Consider the following 21,491-nt stretch of genomic DNA (forward strand, 5'->3'; position numbering starts at 1 on the left):
ATCTATACTATTATGTTTAAAGTCATATGAAATAACTGCTAAGTTAAATTTCTCATGCCATTTCTTAGGTGCTTATTTTAAACTATGTAACGATTTTACTAATTTAAACACATTGTGCTTATTTTTGAGTAAAACAAATCCTTCAAGTTGTTCCATATAAAATCCCTAATCGAGATCCCCATTCAAGAATGTCGTTTAGACATCTATTTGATGAATATGTAAGTCATGTATGGAAACTAATGCAAATAATATCTTAATTGATATTATTCTAACTACCAGTGCATATGTATTAAAATAATCAATTCTTTCACTTTGTCAATATCCTTTGGCTACCAATCTATCTTTAAAGGTATTAAGAGAACTATCTATATTATATTTTCTCCTAAACGCCCATTTACAACGAATAGGTTTAGGCCCAAGTGGTAAATTGACGAGTTTCCACGTATTGTTTGACATAATTGAATCAATCTCATCTTTAATTGCATCTTTTCAAAAGATACTATCATGAGAAGCAATAACTTTTCTATAAGTTTTAGGATCAGTTTCCATTTGTAAAAACAAACATTATTCTCATTTTCTTCTACTAAGCAAAGTGAAATAAATTGAAAATCAATTTCTTCTAGTCCTAAAGTCTTTTCTATCCGAGTTTTTTTGCTTCTTCGAGGTTCATTAGCTTCATTAACATCATTAGAAGATATTTCATATTGTGTTTCACTAGAGCTAGGAATCTTTTTATGAGTTTCCCTTTATTCATTATTCGAAGATAGTGAATTCCCAAAGAACTCCACGTTATTTGATTCTATTATCACATTGGTCATTAAATTCAATAATCTATATAATTTGTTATTCCTAGCATATCTAACAAAGGTACATTTGATACCTCTTGGACCCAACTTGGTCCTTTTAGGGTCTGTGTTCTTACAATATACAAGACATCTCCACATTTTGAAGTATCAAATAATTGATTTTCTTCCTTTTCACAATTTATAAGGAGAAACATTTGGAAATTTGGAAATAATTCTATTTAATATTCTACATACACTCAACAAAGTTTTACCCCACAAGTTAAATGGCAACTTAGCATGTGTTAACATGATATTTATCATTCAACTAATTTTTTTTTTCTTTTAGCTAAATCATTTTATTCGGATGTTTTAGGTGCAAAAAGTTGATGTGCTATACCTTGTTGTTCACAAAATGAATTAAAATCACTAGAGAAGTATTCTCCTCCTCTATCACTTCTAAGTGTTTTTATTTTCTTTAATTAAGTGATTTTAACTTCATTTTCATAAGTTTTAGACATATCAAATGCTTCATGTTTATGTTTTATAAAATAAACATAATTATACCTAAAGTGATCATCAATAAAGGTGGTGAAATATCTATTTCCACCCCTAATTAACATGCCATTAGATTCACATATGTCCGAATAAATAAGTTCTAAAATTTGAGAAGTCTTATTCATACTTTGATAAGACTTCTTAACCATTGTAGATTTACGCATGTTTTATATTTATAAGCATTATTCACATTGTATGAAATCATATCACATTTGAGCAATAGTTTCATTGAACTAGAACCTATGTAATCTAATCTAGCATGTCATAAAGTAAAATAATCTACCAAGTAAGCAAAATCAACTTTATTATTATTAATATCGTCAGCAATACATATTTTGACAATTCCTTTGTAGGAATAACATTTTTCAACAAATTTCCCATTTTGGGATTGTACAAATTTTTGGTCTCATAAACATTTTTGATGTCCAATTTTTCCAAGAGATCTCTACTCACTGAATTCATATTCATGTCAAGAACATGTAGTACATTTGTTAAAGAAATGATTTTTCCAAAAGTAAAGATGATATCAATATTTCTTTTTCTTACCACTTTGGAGCTGTCTCCATTACACATTTGTATCTATTACTTTCTATTTGATTTATGATAAGTCTTGAAGAGGGACTTTTCATATGATACACGAATGCACATGTATCATACCACCTATCGGGGACTTTGCTTTTGATATCATTGATATTGCTCATTGTAGCCACAATGCTATCTTCTTCAATGGAGTTAAGTTTTCCCTCTTTTTTATTTTGTTTTCGATATTGGCATTCCTTTGCAAAATGTTCAAATTTTCCACGTACAAAACAATCTCCCTTGGACTTCCTCTTAAGCTTGTTAAAGTTTTTAGAAGGTTTCCTTTTGTTTGATTTGTTGGATGACTCGATCTTTTCAACGGCATTGGCTTTTGATGTCTCAATTCTTCCTCAATTTAAAGATTTTTTTCAACTTATTCCAAAGAGTAATTGTCGAACTACGAAGAATCTTCTTTTGATATCATTTCCAAGTGTTCGGAAGTTTAGCAATAATTGCTTCCACTTGGAAAGATTCCGAAAGTTCAATATTGACTATCTTTAGTTTGTTGACGAGTATTTGTAATTCATGTACTTGGGGGAGAAGAGGAATGTTTGCAAGATACTTAATTCAAAATACCTAAATATCAAGAATTTCTTGGTACCTTTTTCTTTTTCTTTTTCTTCGGCTTTGTATTTGTTTTCTAATGCATCTTAAATTTCTTTTGCTAATAATGTGTTGGTGTAGAGATTATACCACGAAAAATTAATTCATCTTCTTAACGTTTATGACTTTTGGCTATTACGGCATCGATGTCTTCGTTTGTTGGTTCTTGTAGTATTACCAACTCTGGATCAAGGATGTAGAAAATCTTCAATGTCGTGAGAAGGAACTTCAACTTGTCTTGCTATTGAGTGAAATTTTTTCTATTAGATCGATGCAAACGAACAACGTCTTGATTCATAAGTTTAATAGTGACCATGGTAATTTCGTTCTCCATCAAAATATCGTTTGAGATTGTTGGAATATTATTATTCTAGGGGAATGGAGAAGAAAACAAAATGGGGAATCAAGTACACCAAAATATGGAAGAAAGGCTCAAACATGAGATTGTTGTCCTCAAATGATATTTGTTCCCTCTAGAATTTAATTGGTGTTTGTTAGCATATCTCCCTAATTATATTGATCGACCAATCTCCATGATTTGTGTAACTGTATAATTAGAGCATGATTTGTATAATTGTATAATTAGAGCATGATTTGTGTAATTAGCATTAATTACTTACCTTATGTGCTTACCTCCTTCACCTATAAAAGGAGAGTTCTTGTATAGTTTTATTCATCACAGAATACAGAAGTTGTTCACAATTGTTCCTCTATTCTCTTAGTTTTAACATAGTATCAGAGCCATCTTTAGTTCTTGGCAGTGTTTAAAGGACTTCTTACAAATGATTTGTAGGATTAATCAAGTATTGAAAAAGAAAACATTTAAAACACCAATGTTTTACTTCCAAAACTTGTAGAACACATACGATGTTTGAATATGTAAAGATACTTTTGTAAACTCTTTCAATGTGGAATGATCTCAATTCTTGGTGGTTTAATTATTTTTAAATGAACGGAATTTATATCATATATATAGATTCTCATTCATACGCCACGAAAATATCTCAATGACTCGTGAAATGATGAATTTTTTCACGAAAAGATGCCAAAAACGAACAAGAAATTTCAAACCCAATGGTCAAAAAATTTGTTTGGGTGATCACCTAATACAAAATGGGGCAACCTCCCAGACCAAGGTTTTGGCCTCGGTTAATGAAAATGAGGTTGGACGATCGTCCATCCTTGGCCAAATTTCGGTCTCTCCATTTTTTCTTCTCTTTTCATTTTTAGCATTTTTGTACTTGCTCCACCCACCCATATGGATGTATTATCATTCCAATAAACACATCATTATAAGTTGAACCCCAAATTACAACAGTACTCAACTTATGAGCAATTTTTTTCTTTTTCTTTTTCTTTTTTATTTAAGTGACACAATTTTTTGTACACTGAAATTGAATGGTTATTGATTTTATCCTTTTCGAGATAGCACAGTTGTACTCATTAAAATTCTGCTGCATGCATGCCTCTGATTTTGCATGTTAAACTGAGTGAGTGCATTACAGTTTCTTCTTCTTCTTCTGATTAATGCAAAATTAATTGATTTCTTAATTTAGCTTATTTTTTGAGCAGATGGTTCCAATCGGAGACGACTATCAAGTTGAAATCCCACCATTCACTGAATGTGGAGGAGATTCAGATAAAATGGCTGTCTGTAGAAATCAAGACTTCTCGGTTCTTGAGTTCCGCAGTGAGAACTGGAGTGAAAATGAGAAAGATGTCTTCAATATTGGTTTGTATATTTTCGGGAAGAAATTCGATCGGCTTCAAAAATTCCTTGAAAGTAAAGGCATGGTCGACATACTGTCATTTTACTACACTAAGTTTTATCGTTCTCAAGAACATCGTACATTTAAAGAATTTCGAAAGATGAGAACCAGAAGAGAAGGAGCGAAGAAGATATTTTCAGGATTGACGGTGCAGGAGATGTTATCTCGTTTACGTCTCATCACATCAGATGCATATCATCCACACTTAGTACAGGTGCTTTAGTTAATTTGTTACGAGTATTAACTTGTTTTTTAATACAATTGATTACCTATTGTCCTAATTCTGCTTTCTTATGATTTTTGTGGTTTGTTTTGTAGGTTTCTAAGGCATTTCGAGAGACAAACATGTCTCTCAAAGATCATATTGTTACCTTGAATGCCATGTTTGGGATAAACACACTTGTAAATGCAGCATGCGTTGGAATAGTTTCCCCTACAAACCCACAGATGCCAGTAGACAACAAATACTCATCTCTTAAATTTGGTGAAATTATCAATATCCTTCGTGGTGATCAGCGATTGACCAAAGATTCCTCGAACAGATTATTTTCGGGAGCAATTTGGCCGCGTCTAGAGAATAAAGGCTGGCGCTCAGAGCAATCCAAGAATCGGGCGTATACTGCTAACTCAAAGATATTTCTAATGCCTGGATATAAATTTTCAGAGGGATTGGTGAAAGGACTGCATTACTTTGATTCTGTTTTTGAATTATTGAGCAAAGTTGCCAAAGAACCTGATTTGCTTGGGATTGAAGATCATCATAACTCAGCTTCAGTTATCGATACAAGTATCTCTGATGGAAAACTCAATCAGGTGAGTGAATCTAGAGGCTCACCTAAATCTGACAGTGAAATGCTTCAAAGGAATAGAGAAACTTGTGCATCAGTAGATCCGAACTTGACTCAGGAAATTGGAAGTGAACGAAGCCAACTAGTCGAGCAGCAATCGAGCACCAATCTGCAGAGGCGGCAGAGCACCAGAAACCGGCAGCCAACAACAAGAGTACTAGAGGCTTGGGCTAGTGGATTCTTGACTGTAAAATCTGGACAGAAAAGAAAATTTCGAGAAACTTGCATCAGGCAACCAGACGAGCAGCTAGCAAGTACGAACATTGTGCAAAGGCATAGTACAAGAAACCGGCAGCCAACTACCAGAGCACTAGAAGCCTTTGCAAATGGATACATCACTGTGAACTCGAGACAGAAAAGAAAGAGTATCAAGCAACCAGAGGTGCAGCAATAGAGTAGGAATCTGATATCTTTGTATTTTCATTTACATGCAACTCTGGGCATTCTTGAAAACATATTTTCGATGGCACCTTGTTAATAAGAATAAAATGTTTGCTTTCATTGCATAATTATCCATCGGTTTGGCAGTTCATATGTTAAATATATACACAACTTGTTTGCTGGCATAAGTTTATATAGGATATGAATTTTGTTAAGCAACTTTTAAAACTAATTAACAAATTTTTGGATATGGAATCCGTTCTTGAAATCGAAAATCATACACAGGGAGTATGATATCAAAAATTTATTTTCGGATTTCCAATAAGAACATGAATAAGAATTTTATTGATGTATGATATAGATTTTGGAGAGCCATATTGCAAAACTAGCCGTTGAAGTTGAAGAGCCCAAATCCATATAAACCACGTACCAAAAACTCATATTTTCTAGATTGAATTTGAACATTGCTATGCCAGCATCATCATACGCGACACTCGATTGCAACTGGTATACAAGGTGCCTACTCTAATACCATTAATACGGATCTTGAGAGCTACATTTCAAAAGCTAGTTATTGAATTTGGAAACCCCAAGTCTATTTATACGTTCTTATTAATTCTAGTGATTGAATTATAAAAAAGAACCGTTAATAATATAATATTCATTTATTTTTTTTTTTTCTTTATTTTTATTTTTATTTATTTATTTAATTTCTTTGAATGATTGAATCCTTTGAACAGTTCATTGCTGCAAACCATTCAACCTTCTTAGTTATTCTCCAAGAGCAAGTACACGGTGGTGAACACCTCTGTCCAACCAGATTAAGCTAGATCTAGAGTTTCGTACGTTGGAGCAAAACACATACTACACCATTAGCTTGTGTCTGTCACTATGCCATATTGTGAAGAAAAATCAATCGTAAATGGCTGATTTATAGTCCGTACATGTCTACTAATCCGAGTACTGTAACCCAGATCGAATCACTGGCAAAGATAAAATGGTCTTAGAACACGTGCCCCGAGCACTTTGAATTTTCTATTTTTTATATTTTTATAAAACATTACTAAACGGTCCATTATAAAATTTGAGCAAGACGAATCAAATTAACATCAAATAGAATTTTAGTTAACTTGACAATGATATTGGATTAACAAATCCATTTTCGGCAGTCACCTTTAGCTCGTCATCATGAACTCATCATTTATGATTATTCATTCTGTTGGTATTTTTAACAAAGTGTTTGTTCGATTTTGAGAAATTTAAAAACAAGATTTCAGAAAAGGAACAAAAACACAGAGTATTTTTCACCCTTAAAGGGTTTGGATGTTCAGTCACAAAGCATCGACAGCGCGATTAAGCTCTAGATCCACTAAATCTCCAAGAAATCGTACAAATGTATGAAGAAATTACAGATTTCTTCAAATTCTCTCTAGCCTCTCTATTTGAAATATGGTAACAACAAATCTTACACAAAGATTTTCTAAACAACTCTCAACACTCAACTACTGAGAAATCATCACGAAGATGAAGGTTACCAATTTCTGAAAACCCTAGTTCACACACAGATAGAATAATCGAGAGAGAAATACTAATTATCTGCCGAAAATGAAGAGCCCAAACTTAAATACTCGAGTAATCCTCACAGATCAAAGGCTGTCAAGAAGCCACGTGTACGACAGAAAGCTTCCCTTAAAAGAGGTAGAAAACGTTATACACAAAAGAACGTTTTTGATAAATGGGCTGGGTGCTAAACCAGTTAAAGAGGCCCAGCTCTTTAGAAATAGCGAGGCAGCCCAAATTTATAACAAACTCCACCTTGCTGAGCTATTTCTTGTTTCAATTAATGGATCTAGAGATCGCACTAGCTTCATTTGCTCCCATAACCTGTAAAAAACAAAAATTAGAAATTAGTTTGAATTCTATACATGGCTTAAGATTCTAGTTTATCACTAATTGTTAATCTTATGTGATATTCAGAATCATTAAGCAATTTTTGAACTTGTTTAAGGGAAGAATCTTGGTACCTAAATCAGAGGGATTATATTTTGTAGGGATCTTGACTAAAGAAATCATACATTTTTCAACCATGTTCCTCACTAAATGAAATTTTATGTCAACATGCTTTGTTCTATCATGATAGACTGGATTTCTAATCAGATGTATAGCACTTTGGTTATTAGTAAATATTCTTACAGAATCATTTTGAAAACTAATTTCATTTAATAACCCTCTTAACCAAATACATTCTTTAACAACATCACATACAGCAATATATTTTGCCTCCGTTGAAAATAATGCAACTAGTTTTTGCAGTTGTGATTTCCAACTGATACAACTATCACACAGAGTAAAAATATAGGATGGAGTAGATCTTCTTTTGTCTAAGTCTCCAGCAAAGTCTGATCACAATAACCCTTTAGAATTATACCTTCATTGCATCTTTTAAAATGTATTCCTAAATGGCATGATCCTTTTAGATATCTAAGCATCCATTCAGGCGCGGATCCAGCACCTGGCGAGCCCCCGCGGCCGCGCGTGCTGGATCCGCCAGGAGGATTTTTTTTTTTTGTTGGCAACAGATTAAAGTTTACCTTATATTGCTGGTAAGTCATTTTGTTCTCAATAATCCATGTAGATCAGTTGGTTGGATGTTGCATAATTTTATATGACGTCTAGGGTTCAATTCCTTATTAAGGCATTTTTGTACATCATTCATATTCCACAAGTTTTATCAAAATTTTTATGAAGATGGAGGCAGAGGGATTCGAACCTGTAAACTTTTGTAAGGGTTGTTGCCAACTTAACCATTGTGGCACTTCTTAATTTGTGTCAACTCACTTACAAAACAATATTTATTACATTTTAACTAGTTTAAGCCAAATTGTAAATATTAGAATCCGCGCTCGAATTATACAAAACTTGACAATAATGTCATTTAATGAGTCATTTTTATTCTTATAGCAAAATTATATATATTCAATTTGAACAAAATAATTGTTATATTTAAACTTTAGGCTTGATTCGATTCCCATTTTTTCTCTTTTTTTTTTTATTTACACATTTTTTAATAAAATAATATTATACGTAAATTCAAAAAAATTATTTATTTTTAACCACACTTTCTCCTTGAAATCACTGTTCAAAAATACATTTTTTACCAAAAAAAAAATGGCATCAAACGGACTCTTAATATTTTGTTGCGATCGGCGGTAGATGGTCAACGGCCGCCCGTGCTGACTCAAATTCCTGGATTCGCCCCTGCATCCATTTAACTGCTAACCAATGGGTTTCACCTGGGTTTGCCATGAATCTACTCAAAATACTTATTCCATGAGCCAGCTCTGGTCTAGTGCATACCATAAGATACATTATGGATCCTATTGCATTAGCATATGAAACATTTTTCATTCTATCAATTTCATCTTCAATTTTTGGTGACTGATCACATGATAATTTGAAATTATTTGCAACAGGTAGGGATACAGATTTACATTCAACCATAGAAAACTTATCTAAAATTTTCTTCACATAGTTTCCTTATTTTAAACACATCATGTAATTATTTATGTCCCTTTCTATATCCATTCCTATGATTCTTTTAGCTTTTTCTAAATCTTTCATTTCAAATTCTGATTTCAGTTTAAACTTAACAGATTCTATTTCAGATTTATCATGGCATGCAAGTAATATGTCATCAACATATAACAGCAGATAAATTGATCCAGACCATCAAAGCCCTTAAAGAAAAAACAGGAATCATAATTACTTTTCATAAAATCCAAGGTTTTCACATAAGAGTAAAATTTTATATACCACTGCCTGACAGCTTGCTTAAACCCATAAAATGATTTTTTTAGTAGACAAACCTGTTGGGTCTTTGATTTTACCTAATATCCCTTTGGCTGATTCATGTATATTTCTTCATCAAGTTCACCATTAAGGAAAGCTGTCTTGACATCCAATTGTTCTAATTCCCAGTTGAAATGTGCAATTAATTCAAGAAGAATTCTAATTGAGGTGTACTTAGCAACTAGTGAAAAGATTTCATTGTAATCTACACCTTCCTTTTGGGTAAAGCCTTTTGCTACTAATCTAGCTTTATACCTTTTATTTTTTGAGTTAGAGTCTCCTTGTTTTATTTTGAAGATCCACTTGCAATCAACTATCCTTTTGTCTTTTGGTCTATTCACTAACACCCAAGTGTCATTTTTTTTTTATCAAGGAACTCATTTCATCATCCATATCTTCCTTCCAAAACTTTGAGTCAGGATAACTAACAGCTTCTTCATAAGTGTTTGGTTCTGAATTCAAAGAATCCAGACCAGAAAATAAGGTGACATATTCATCAGTATTAAATCTGGTAGAGGGTATTCTATTTCCACTCTCCCTATCTCTTGTTAGTTGATAATCAGTAAGGGGTGTATTTTCAGATTCAAATACAGGTTCAAGCTGATCACTTTCAGTTTCAGATTGAGTGGTCTCCACCTCAATCTGATCAATAGGGCTTTCAATTTGATTTTTCAGAATAGTTTCCTTTATGATTGTGGATTCATTTGATTTTGGTCCAGATGAATTCAAGCATGGCTTATCATTTTCATTGAATATGATATTTCTACTTATAATGACTTTAAAACCATTATGTTCCTTAACCCAAAGTCTATATCCTTTGGTTTCCTTTCCATAATCAAGAAAGACACATTTTTGTAATCTAGGTTCCAATTTTCCCTCATTTTGATGAGCATAGGCTGCACAGCCTAAAACTCTTAATTTTCTGTAATCTGGTATAGTTCCTGACCATAATTTTTCAGGTATTTGAAAGTTAATAGCACTTGATGGACTTTTATTTATAAGATAGGTTGTAGTTTTGAGGGCTTCCTCTTAAAAAAATTTTGGTAAGCCAGAACTGTATAGCATACACCTGACCTTTTATAATAGGGTTCTATTCATTCCTTCAGCAACATCATTCTATTGCGGGGTATATGTCATAGTTATGTGCCTCAATATACCACTTTCTTTACAAAAGAAATCAAATTCAGTATTACAAAATTCAAGTCCATTGTCAGTTCTAAGTGCTTTAATTTTCTTGTTAGTTTGATTTTCAATAATCAACTTCCATTGTTTAAAGATTTGAAAATTATCAGATTTTTGTTTCAACAGGTCCATGTTTTTCTTGAAAAATCATTTACTATTAGTAGATAAAATCTAAAACCACTCGTGTATTTATAGAGGCTGGTCCCCAAAAATCAGCATGTAAATATTCTAAAATGTATGATGTTTTATGAATTCTAGGTCTGAAAGATTGTTTTTGGTGTTTTCCAAAAATACAGTCTTCACAAAAATTTAACTTTTCAAAGTTATCCTTTCCAAAACAGCCAAATTTATTTAAGAAAAGAAGACCTTTTTTTTGAAATGTGGCCAAGTCTTTTATGCCAGATTAGAGACTGATTTGTTTTAGGATTTACAGCTGTGGAGGTGGAACCTACAAGAGGTTCACCAAAGATAGTGTAAATCCCATGTGTCTTATGAGAGGTGATGACTTCCTCATTGTCATCATTTATACTTATAAGCCCTTTATGAATCAAAATGTGGTATTTGTCATCTAACTCCTCTAGGGATATTAGATTTCTTTTCAAATCAGGTACATACCTAATATTATTTATCTCAAGTAAATTTGAGTTTCAACTTTTCAATGCCTTTAGTCTGACAACTCGTGTCATTCCCCATTTGAATTTGACTTCCAATGAGTTCAACAAATTCAACAAACCATTCCTTAACAAGACACATGTGGAAAGTGCATTCAGAATCAAGGACCCATTCATTTGGGTCTCTTTTTGGTATGTTGGCAAGAACAACACCCTGAATGTCAAGTTTATTATTGCAGGTTAGAGCTACAGTATCATCATGACTGTTTCTTTGTTTTGAATCAGAAATTTTCTTAAAGCAGTCTTTGATTAGATGTCCTGTCTTTCCACAATAGTAACATTTCCTGACTTAGTTTTTGGTTTTATTCTGACATTTATTTTTGTCCTTATATTTTTGTTTCTGAAATCTGCCCTTATTAGAGGAAGTGTAATTACATACATTCTTCTTCTTATTTTGGATTTATTTCTCTTTTATGCGGAGACCCTCACTAATTTTTGAATCTTTGAACTCTGACTTTAGTTCAAGTTCCTTATTTCTTAGGGCAGTTGTGATAATATCAACAGTAAGGTTTTCCCTCCCATATTCTAAAGCATTTTTGATATCTCTGTATCTTTCACTAAGTGAATTTAGTAGGCCAACAGCCTGTTGATCATCTGAAATTTTCTCATCAAAATTGTCTAAATCTTGGATTAGTTTAGTATATCTGTCAATATTTTCTTCTAGATTCAGTGTATTATCAAATCTGAAATTATAAAAGTGCCTAAGCAGATAATATTTATTAGGCATAGTCTTAGTTAAGTACAAAGATTCCAATTTAGTCCATAGAGCCTGAGTATCAGTGGTTTCCCCAACCTTTCTAATTACACTATCAGAGAGGTGAAGAAAAATAGTACTCCAGGCTATTTCATCAATTTCTTACCTTCTATAGGCATTGATTTCAGCTGGCCAAGTGCCATCTAAAGCCCCAGCACACCTCTGTTACAATAATAATGCTCTCATTTTCTAACGCCAAAGGCTAAAATCCCCAGTACCATACCAAATTTGGACTTCAAATTTTTGTACAGTAGACGTATTGACAAATATACTCACAAAATAACAGTTGTACAATACACAAGATGAATGCAGGCAGTTGTATAATGCAATTGCAGTATATGAAAGCAGTACAGAATAGATATTTAATTTTTGCTACTTATCATGCAATTATTGAAGATTACAGAGAATCAAATATACTTGATACAAGAGTTAATTTGAATTTTGGTCTAAGGAGTTATAACCCTAGAGTCCACTGCTCCCTCAGATTCTCAGATCCTCAAGGGTTCTTGGACAAAGGAAAACAATGGCAGGTTACTGACCTTAATGACCTTGTTCAGAATTAACCGAAAACTAGTTTCAGAATTAAGGAGGGTGTTTCAGAGGTTACCGGAATCTGAAATCTCAAGATTTCAGAGTGAAAGTACCGTCAGATTACCAGAATTGATCCAAGAAAGTCAAATCAGGTCAGCTAAACAGCGAGTCACAGAGACTCAGTAGCACTCAGCAGTGAGTTAGAAACTCAGCAAGGAATCGGAACATATTGACTCAACTCGACAAGACTCAGTGTGAGTTAAAATAGAGTTAACCAAAAACTCATCAGGATAATAGATCTGACCGAGTCAAGTACGAGTTTTGAAATTTTAACAATTGTTTTCAATAAAAAAATTTTTGAGTACAAACCTTAGTGTATCGAGTAAGCGAGAAACAAATTCCCCACGAAGATAACTTGTTTTAAAAAAAAAATAGTCCAACTAGCAGTTGGTTCTTTGTAGATCGAAGAACTAGGGTTTTTAGAAAATTAGATTTCAACAGATTTAGAAAAAACTACTTTTCGAAACCCGCTCTGATACCACTTGTTGGTATTTTTAACAAAGTGTTTGTTTGATTTTGAGAAATAAAAAAACAAGATTTTAGAAAAGGAACAAGAACACAGAGTATTTTTCACCCTTAAAGGTTCCAGATGTTCAGTCACAAAGACCTACTCATCTGTTGAGCATCGACTGCACAATTAAGCTCTAGATCCACTAAATCTCCAAGAAATCGTACAAATGTGTGAAAAAATTACAGATTTCTTCAAATTCTCTCTAGCCTCTCTATTTGAAATATGGTAACAACAAATCTTACACAAAGATTTTCTAAACAACTCTCAACACTCAATTACAGAGAAATCATCACGAAGATGAAGGTTACCAATTTCTGAAAACCCTAATTCATACACAGATAGAACAATCGAGAGAGAAAGACTAATTATCTGTCGAAAATGAAGAGCCCAAACTTAAATACTCAAGACTAATCGTCACAGATCAAAGGCTGCCAAGAAGCCATGTGTACGGCAGAAAGCTTCCCTTGAAAGAGGTAGAAAACGTTATACACAAAAGAACGCTTTTGATAAATGACCCGGGTACTAAACCAATTAAAGAGGCCCAGCTCTTTAGAAATAGTGAGGCAGCCCAAATTTATAACACATTTCGAAAAATATTTTATCAAATTAGTCATGAATACTTCAAAAACAATAGTAATTATATGTATCTTATATGCGTATGCATGTGCTTGGATGGATGATCTTAAAAGTAGCCAATCTCAGCCACACTCCCCACACCACCAGACCCTATCACCAGCTAGCTACAAGAGAGTAACGCATTTGTCGTAACTCCATTTCTGCCTTCATTGAATTAATTAATAAATCTACTTTTGCTTTCATTGTTCTTTAAAAAATAATCGATAAGCTCATGACCAAACTTAGTTCGGTCCATCACGAGCCCAGCCCAAGAGCCGCCCAAGCCCCACTTTTAGGTAAACGAACAGGCCAGTCGGCTAGTGGGCCGAAAAAGCCTGAGCTCGTCTAGGACACGAGCCAAGTCAAGAATAAGAGCCCATGAACCAGTTCAGTGCCACTCCACATGAAGACCTAAGGGTGCGTTTGATTGCAAGTAGGAAAATTACATGGAAAGAAAATATTTTTCAGGTAATTCAATTGCCTGGAAATTATTTACATGGAAATTGTAAATTACACGTGTTTGATTGACTTAAATTTCAACCTAGAAAATGTTGCAATTTTCCATCTTTTGGTGTTTGATAACCATTATTTTCCAGAGAAATTGTCATTTTTTCCAACTTTAGTTGTTTGACAACCACTATTTTTCATGGAAATTGTCACTTTTTCCATGGAAAATTGTAATTCTTTCCATGAAAATTTGTTAATCAATTTTTAGAAACATTAAACAATATTCTTCAAAAATAGATTAATATTGCACCCGCACCATGATTATGTTTTTTTTTTTTTTGGAAAAGTCATATTTCGACAATAATATGATAGAAAATAATAAGATTACATCAAATTTAAAGAGCAAGCAAATCTTATCAAAGTTCAATTAACTATGATTTCGAATTGGATTATTGTTCACGGCCAACAACATGAATATTCCATAGCCGCAACTTAATTTAATAAATTAATAACAAACATTGAACACCTAAGTAAGCTTCTATACTTTTTTTTAATCAGGTAAATAAATTATATTGCACAAAATTGTGAATACAACTACTCCAGGTATACACGCGCATTCAAAGTAAAACACCACAATGATCCAAAACAAGTATCGAAACATAAATCAATTTAAATAACATATATATTTTGAAGTTGGTGAATCTTGAAATTTTTGTTCCAGATATAAAAAACACAACCTAAATTAATATGAATAAGATTGACGCAGCTCAAAACCTTGAACACAAATCTAGAATCCACAAAACCTTGAACACAAATTATGGTAAGAATCTGGTTGATTTATCAGTAACTATTTCTCACAATCACTAACAAAACATAATTTGTATTATTATAATATAAGGGCACATTTTACCTCCAAATAAGTATTTTTCTTTTCTCAAAATTTCCCCAGTTGAGAACTTTAAAAAATTACATTAGTTGGAATAGCACTTATTTCACCTTTTTTTGTACAGTTGTATGCAGACTTGTAGCTATCACTAAAATTTAACAACACAACATCTAACATTCAAATTTGTAAACATGTAAGTGACCTACAAGAAACACATTTTATAATCTACAATGCAAGCATTAATATCAGGCTTCATAGCCAAGTAAAAACAATTTTCTACACAAACAAAACAAACATTACCAAAGGATGGGATCTCTTTTTATTACTTTGGGGTTGAAATCTTAATATTGGACTATACAGTTAGTTTATCAATGCTTTTGTCTATTCAGATTCAGATACTAGAACAACCTCAAGAATCATCTTATAAATAAATACTGTTTCTTTCCTGACAAGATTTTATCTATATAAAGTAGTTCTCATCTGCACGATGGCTGGTTCTCAGCCGAACCCAAATCCTTCGTTGCCTTCGTGGATAGCAACAAGCAGCCTCTCCTCCGGATGTTGTTTGGAAGGAAATTCTGGAAGATCTAACTTATTGATACATGTATGAGACGAAAGCAAGTGATCCCCATTAACATATGCCTTGTGAATCTGAAATTTTTGACATCCAGAAATGCCTTGAAGTGCACTAAATCCTTCTAAAGGCACTTTTGAGGTTCCACCAGCATCAATTCCTTCCTCACCTTGGAAATGAACAGTCAACCTTCCCTTCAAATCCTGTGCCGACCTCATGCGAAGTTGATAACAAATAGATGCAACAGCCTCTTCAACATCAGAAACTGCATTGATACCAAAATCGTGTCCTGACCCTGACTGACCAGGATGCAACTTCTCACAAGTTACGAAAAAGGATTCAATGTCTGGCAAAATATTTTGAGCACCTGCAGGAAGTGAAGGCACCACTCCCTATGGTTTAGAAATAACTGTAACAGATGTTGAAGGCGATTGCTCAGAAAATGTATCTGAATGGCTCTCAATTTTGCTTATACAGTTGCTCAGCTCTTGTCACAATGGTTCTAGAGTCACATTAATGTCCCCCACCACAGAGATAGCAGCAGCTTGCTCTTCCTCAGGGAGAATCTTGTTATTTTTGTCCTTGTCATTGAGCAAAACCACAAGAGAGCTCAAGGCTTGCAACACCCTGAACACTGGAGGTCCATGAGAAGTAGTACTAGGTAGGAGTGCTTTCTCTACTTCTCCAAAAACATGCAACTCTTCAGTTGCAGACTTGGTGAGGCTTTGAACTAAACCAGCAAGCTCAATGATGAATAGATGGCAATGAACAGGTGCAATAGACACCAGTTTTCGTAGTACCTCCACCACAAGAGTATAAGCATTCTCTGATAGACTTTCATGTGAAAGAAGTGAGCACATCAAATAATACATTGAGAAAACGGAAAAAGTAGCAAAGATCTGTCAAGTCTATACAAAATGACGGTATAAATGATAAATCTTTAGCTGTAAGACTAAGTAGAATTGGTAGAGAAGATGAAAAAAGAGAAAATCTGGCCAGAACGTCAAAATTGTAGACCAACACTCTTTCTTTCCATACTTCTTCAAATAACTCTTCTCAAAATCTTTGCCTAACCATTCCCCTAAACTAACCAGCCATTCCCATATTAACTTAGTACATGTAGCCCCAACAACAACCTACAGAACCACCTAGATCCACCTCATGACTCAAACAGGTAAATAACCCACTGCCCATCTGTTTTAACCAAGCCCAGCAAAAAATATAACTCAAATACTTCCATCACTGGTAGGGACAATAGGCCAATATTCTTGGGTATCTAATGTCATTAGTTGGCTCTATCTTATCAAGAACTCCATCGAAGTTATCAAAAATCTACTATCACTTTGCTAACATGACAAATTGGCTTCTGTTTTGCCAATGAAGGTCATTTATGCAGACCAAACATAAAAACGAGTCTGTAAACAAATTTTCTACAATCAAATGAAAAAAAAAAATAAAAAAAAATTGCAATTTCACTCTTTATAGATAAAGTCACAGGATAAAGTGAAGGTCGAGTATAAAAGCTTGACAAAATAGAGCTTTAAATTAACTTTGACGGACAACAGCAAGGACATTTCACCTTTGAACGTATACCTTAACATAACCAATCTTCTATTTTACTCTTCATGTATTATTGACAAAAAAAAAAAAATTAAGATTCAATGTTCAACAAAATAAGAATTTACCTAAACATTTACCTTACATCACAATGAGAATTTAGAAGCTGCATTACTTGATGGCCCATCATTGACAGCTTTTAGCTCAAGGTTGTGCCTCAAATAGATCAAATCAGTATTATTCATCTAATTTTGGTGCCATCAATCTGATTAAACCAACAGGCAGTACATTATAGGCACTCTTTCTCCATTCTCCTTCTGATTTTCCTGGGCGTAGAGGTAAATACTATAGTTAACCAAAGAAATGTTTGGGTTGCATTTCTGATTTCTCAATTGGAGAAAATAAATTGTAAACAATCGGTGGAAGACTGGAAGTCCAACCCTTGACCCTTTTCTATTTGGAATTGGAGCTCGTTAGTCGTTATTGCTCGTATGAATTTTGGAGAGAAGATTGAGGAATTCTGAATCAAAGGAGAAGGCTTAACCTTCGGTCGAATCGATCCCTTCAATTATTTGACACAAAAATCACAATTACTGTTCCGTCATACACTTTGTTTCAAACGCCAAAGCATAAAAACGAAATTCAAATCCTTATCGATTTCAATTGATAAAATGACAATCAAATTAAAACCAAAATGTTAACATAATCTTACCTCGTGCTCGCGTACATCCCAAACAACTAAGGTGCCGAAGACGAAAACTCTAAATGCAACGCCAATCGCTTTGGTCTCTTCAAATAATACGTTGGATTTAAATATCTCCACCTGCTCGACAACGATTTGCTGCTCCTCGCCATTAATGATTTCCCTGGAGGCAGATATGGAAGCAGAGATGGGTAGTCGATTTCTTGTTCCTAGTTCGATTGAGTAGATGAGAAAGACGGTATGGATTTTTACGTGGACAGAGATGAGAGAGAGAGAGAGAGAGAGATGTTAACGTGGGTGGAGAATTTTTTGGAACGGTTGAATTCAAAAATAAAATCCACCCTCTTCAGGGAAAATATTTTTCTTGTTTTCAAGGAAAATGAGGTCACGTGATCAAAAGTGAGAAAATATTTTCCCTGAAAAAAATTGTCACTCAAACAAGATAAAAATAGGAAATTAGGTTGGAAAATGTGTGCAATCAAACGCACCCTTAGTAAAAATTTTACTATGTTTATTGCAGTTGTGTTAAAAATCCTCAAACAAATTTCTAATTGGAATATGGTAGAGCTTTAGATGAATGTTAGATAGAAGAATGTGGCTTCATATATTATATGGGAGGATTCCTTAATGGCGACTATCTGTGCCGATTAAATGAAATTGTGATAGCTAGCTATATTTAATTAGACTCAATATGTCATATTTATGGAAAGTCTCAATGTATATATGTCGAAGACATAATATCATTAAGAATTGATCTCATATGGTGTAAACTCATGGATCCACTAAGAAATAATTTATCGAGAGATCAAGTATACTGTAGATCGAGGGGAATGGGCTTAAGACCTACCATGTAAGGATCTTTATAATGATAACCCAACTTTGTTGACCGAAGATCCCAAAATCTTGGTTCAATGAGACAACTAAGTTATGAAGATTTAAAAACACTTTGGAGTTAACTCCTATCCATTCCTAAGGTAAGAAAAGTACTATCTACAGAAAGTTTAGATTAAATTATACTTTTAATAATTCCTATATCTTAAACTATGCAAGTGGGGTACGTCAGATATTTAAGAATATCATCTCTATAAGTGTGAAGTGGGGCAACTTCTATTAGAATTTTTAAAGGCTTCAATTCTCTAAAAACTTATAGAACCCAAGAGCTACTCAGAGCCAAAACGAATACAATAGCAAGAACTTGAAAGTGTTAAAGAGGTTATTGTGTAAGTATTATTGTCTTGGTTTACATCAATGGCCATAGTTTAAGACATCTCGTTCACTGATTTAGCCAAGTAAATCTGATAGTATTTCACTACGAAAGATTCAAACCCATAAGGTACTTATTCAGATGCAATAGCTTTCCACTTGAATTCTCTTTAGCGTCTGCATAGTCATTTACATTGATTTTCAGTCATGTGGGAAAATGTTGAAAATTTGTATGTGAAATTGATTTTGACCAATTCTTAATTATTTAAGTAGAACTTGTTATTTGGTAAATGAAAAATTAATCATTCCAAAACTGTTGTGGTCGTTGCTCCAAATGTTGTACAAAAGTACTCTATACTTTTTCACTACTCGTACAAGATTTCTGAACTTGAGAATCATCTAGTCATACTCTCTAGTTCTTCGGATTGGACAATAGAGCTTGAGTCCCCATAGTGCATTTCCCTACATAGTCTGTAGAGTTATTTTTCACTAAGAAGGATTGAGCAAGCCAGTATAGTTCTGACCTAATCTTTAAACATTTATAGTCCTGAAGCCCCTACTCTTCCTAATTGGGACGGATCCAATTTGGCAAATGAAAAATTTGCCCTCCATCTTCCAGCTCTGGGGAGTGTCTTTGAGCTCGGCAACCTCTTTGGGAGCTTTGTTTGCTGTGGCACCAGATATCCGAAGGTATTGAAAGAGCAGCTGTGAGAAGCGGAAAACCCATCAAAAAATGAAGATTGTTCTCGTGTCAATCGAATGGGAAAAGTTCGATCCTCTTTTTTTTGCTTTGGATAGATCTTAATGGCAAAGTACTCATTCCGAGCGATTTAAATAACTTAGATACGTGAATTATTGAAACATTGTGTAGAATATTATAAAATATTCTAGAAATTAATTGGCTGACAATATGCGTCTTTCCATATGAAAGATTATGACTTTTGCCATTATCATTTTTTAAGAAACGTATCTTTTCAATTATAGAGACTAATTCCAATAGTTATGTCTCTTTCATAAATTGTGTCTTTTAAGACAAACCTTTTTAACAGCCATATAGAGACATATATGTTTTGTTTTCGTTCATCCATTCACTTCATGTTGCATTTCACACTAATGTATTTTCACTTCAAAATTCTGCATTTACGTGGAGTCGAGTTTCATATAAAGAGGGTTTAAAACATAAGTAAGTTCGTTGGTCTATGCAATTTGAAGGGCTCCTACTATGAGCTGTGGTTGTTGCATCTTGAGAGATGAATATCGAAAAATCGTTACCACCTGTGCGGGACATTATCGTCTTAAGGAGAAATAGTTGAACTTTTGTTTCGACCAAATTCATATTCATGCATTTCTTGTTTCTAATTGACATATTCGATTTTGGTAAGCTAAACTTTTGTTCGATTTTATGCACATAAAATGTAAGTTATTTGAATATAATTTATGCAAGTCTGTTTTTCCAAACAAAAGATGTGTGAAATTTGTAAAAGATGTACATTTTGTGCTCTTTTGCCATTGTTTGAGCCCCCTTTTTTCCATTAAAATGCATTATTGAATAGTGATTTGACTCAATTTCAATCATATTTTTTTTCAACAAATTAATATTACACGCAAATTTAAAATTTTTCCTTATTTTTTAACTACACATTTTTCGTCATAAAATTATTACAAAATGCATTTTTTGAAAAGAATGTGATTCATTGTATTCAAATATAAATTGTCTGCACTCCATGGCATTTTTCAAAATAAACATTCAAGGCAACCAAATTATTCAAATTGGAAAAATTCCACAAAATCAGTCTTTTGCTGGAATTAGCTATCCTCAAATTCGAGAAAACGACGCTACACTTTGATAGCATTGTTATAGTCATTGTAGGTAGAACATACTTTTTAGCACAAAAATGACAAGGTCGAAACCTAATTTAAGTGGTAAGAGGACAAAAATATTAGGATAAAGCCATCAGTACAGAATTTTTTTTTTTTATAGAATTTGTATCGAAACTGATGTGGTAGTGTGCGATAGGACTGTTATTTTTTATTTTCTTATCACGTTCCAATGATGCTTTGTTAAGTGTTATTTGTAATGATTTTCTGTAAAAAAATTCTCTAACTATAGCACGACTCAAAACGTTGTTACACATTTGTGGCTTCTACGTTTTTATTTTTCGTTATTTTTTAATTTAAATTGGGTAATATACTAGTTTTGAAACTTTTCCGTAGCAGGACAAAAAACGTCATACCGATTTGGCCGAACGAGATCGAATATCACTTCCCTTTAAAATATAATTTATTTTTCTTCACAGTCACATACTGACGGATGAAAATTCTCTCTAACTGACTCAAACTTTTGAAATTTTTTTCCCCTGTGCTTTTTCAGAATTCCGATGAAGCAGATCCTAGGTGTTGGATTCGATCGCTGGATATTATAAGTGCA

Source organism: Olea europaea, chromosome 6, assembly GCF_002742605.1.
Source record: "Olea europaea var. sylvestris chromosome 6, O_europaea_v1, whole genome shotgun sequence".
NCBI lineage: Eukaryota > Viridiplantae > Streptophyta > Magnoliopsida > Lamiales > Oleaceae > Olea > Olea europaea.